This window comes from Triticum dicoccoides, chromosome 2B (assembly GCF_002162155.2).
Source record: "Triticum dicoccoides isolate Atlit2015 ecotype Zavitan chromosome 2B, WEW_v2.0, whole genome shotgun sequence".
Lineage (NCBI taxonomy): Eukaryota > Viridiplantae > Streptophyta > Magnoliopsida > Poales > Poaceae > Triticum > Triticum dicoccoides.
Window position 1 is genome coordinate 20,755,123 of NC_041383.1, and position 2,978 is coordinate 20,758,100.

Sequence of the window (2,978 nt, forward strand, 5' to 3'; positions counted from 1 at the left end):
TGAGTATGTACTTGTGCTTGTGTCGTTCGGTATGCATAGTTATTTAACGCGGCGCACGTGTTTGTGAATTTAGATGGAATTGAGCCCGTGCGAGAAGTTTTTGCTAGACGATTCGTCTGATTCGGACGACTCGGATGTTGAGATGCTGCTTGTCAACTACCGCCAGCAGACGTTGGTGATAGCCCTTGCCGTCAAGGAGCACGAAGATGAGAACTGAAAGAGGCGGCGAGGATCGACCGTCGGACGTCTTTGCATTCCTCGAAATCGCCATCTTGGGAACGAGATGTTGCCGCAAGACTACTTCACGGACAATCCAACATATGCGCCGCACCTCTTCCGAAGAAGGTACCGAATGCATTGATCCTTCTTTGTGAAAATTGTGCAAACTTGCGAGGCCAATTGTCGGTATTTTACTCAAAGAAGAAACGTCGCGGGCCTGAAGGGATTTAGTGCATATCAAAGAATCTCGACAGCTATGCGGGTAATTGCATACGGCATTCCGGCTGACTATGCCGATGAGTACCTTCGCATTGGTGAAGATACTACAATTTAGTCAGTGCGTAGGTTTGCCAAAGTGATCATTCGTGTCTTTGGTCCTGAATATCTACGGGCACCCAACGAGGAAGACACAAAAAAATTGATGGCATCTAATGATATAAGAGGTTGGCCTGACATGCTAGGTAGCATAGATTGTATGCAGTGGACTTGAAAAAATTGCCCAAATGCATGGCAGGGAATGTATTGTGGCAAGTCTCGTGATGCCACAATTGTGCTGGAGGCCGTAGCATCCGAGGATTTATGGATTTGACATTGCTTTTTTGGTATGCCTGGTACTCTCAATGATATCAATGTGCTGCAACAGTCTCATTTGTTTGTTAGGCTTGCTAGTGGTGATGCTCCTTCTTGCAACTACACTATAAATGGGCATGAATACACAAAGGGGCACTATCTTGCAGATGGTAAATACTCTCCTTGGTGCACATTTGTCAAGAGCATCAAAGACCCCCAAACTAGGAAACAATGTGAATTCACAAGGGTACAAGAGGCAGCCCGAAAAGACATTGAAAGAGCATTCGGGGTTTTGCAATCTAGGTTTGCCATTATTCGTGATCCTGCTCGTTTTTAGGACAAGCAAACCTTGAAACATATCATGATGATACGTCTCCATCTTATCTATAATTTTTGATTGTTTCATGCCAATATTCTACAACTTTCATATACTTTTGGCAACTTTTTATACTATTTTTGAGACTAACATATTGATCCAGTGCCCAGTGCCAGTTCTTGTTTGTTGCTTATTTTTTGTTCGCTGAAAATCCATATCAAACAAAGTTCAAATGCGATAATAACTTATGGAGATTATTTTTGGAATATATGTGATTTTTGGGAATTGGAATCAACGCGAGACGATGCCCGAGGCAGCGACATGGTAGGGGGCGCGCCCTGGGACCTTGTGGCCACCCCGTAAGGAGGTTGGTGCCCTTCTTCGGCCGCAAGAAAGCTAATATCCGGATAAAAATCATGTTAAAATTTTAGCCCAATCGGAGTTAGGGATCTCCTGGAATTTAAGAAACGGTGAAGGCCAGAATCTAGGAGTGCAGAAACAGAAGGAAACAGAGAAACATATCCAATCTCGGAGGGGCTCCCGCCCCTCCGCTGCCATGGAGGCCATGGACCAGAGGGGAAACCCTTCTCCCATCTAGGGGGAAGGTCAAGGAACAAGGAGGGGGGCTCTCTCCCCTCTCTCCCGGTGGCGTCGGAACGCCGCCAAGGCCATCATCGTGATGGCGATCTACACCAACAACTTCACCGGCAGCATCACCAACTCTCTCCCCCTCTATGTAGCGGTGTAACACCCCTTCTCCCCGCTGTAATCTCTACTTAAACATGGTGCTCAACGCTATATATTATTTTCCAGTGATGTATGGCTATCCTATAATGTTTGAGTAGATCTGTTTTCCCTATGGGTTGGTTGATGATCGTGAGTGGTTTGAGTTGCATGTTTTATTATTGGTGCTGTCCTATGGTGCTATCCTTGTCGCGCAAGCATGCGGGATCCCCGCTGCAGGGTTTGCAATATGTTCATGGTTTGCTTATTGTCTGCGTTGCGGGGGTGATAGCGGCCTAAACACGGATAAGTGGGTTATGGCGTGTGGGAATAAAGAGGACTTGATACTTTAATGCTATGGTTGGGTTTTACCTTAAAGATCTTTAGTAGTTACAGATGTTTGCTAGAGTTCCAATCATAAGTGCATATGATCCAAGTAGAGAAAGTATGTTAGCTTTGTTGGGGAACGTAGCATGCAATTTCAAAAAAAATCCTACGCTCACGCAAAATCTATCTAGGAGATGCATAGCAACGAGAAGGGGAGAGTGTGTCTACGTACCCTCGTAGACATAAAGCAGAAGCGTTTGGCAATGCGGTTGATGTAGTCGAACTTCTTCTCTTTCTGACTGATCAAGCACCGAACGTATGATACCTCTGAGTTCTGCACACGTTCAGCTCGATGACGTACCTCAAACTCTTCATCCAGCAAAGTGTCGAAGAAGTAGATGAGTTTCGTCAGCATGAGGCGTGGTGACGGTGATGGTGAAGTGATCCATGCAGGGCTTCGCCTAAGCACTACGAGAATATGACCGAGGGTGTAATCTGTGGAGGGAGGCGCTGCACACGGCTAACATATATTGTTGTGTGTTCTAGGCGCCTCCCCTCTTCATATATATAGGTGGGAGGGAGAGGGAGCAGCCAAGGGGGCGCCCCAAGTAGGCTGAATCCTACTTGGGGTTCCTCCCCAATTCGCCCCCCTTTCCTTTTTGACCGGAGGGGAAGGAAAGAATAGGGAGGAGGGAAGGAAGGGGGAGGCCGAATCCCTCCCCTTCCTTCTCTTTTCCCCTCTTTCCTTTCTCCTCTGGTGCGGCCCATATGGGGGGTGCAGCAGCCCCTGCTGGCTGTTGTGTTTCCCCTCTTGGCCCATTAG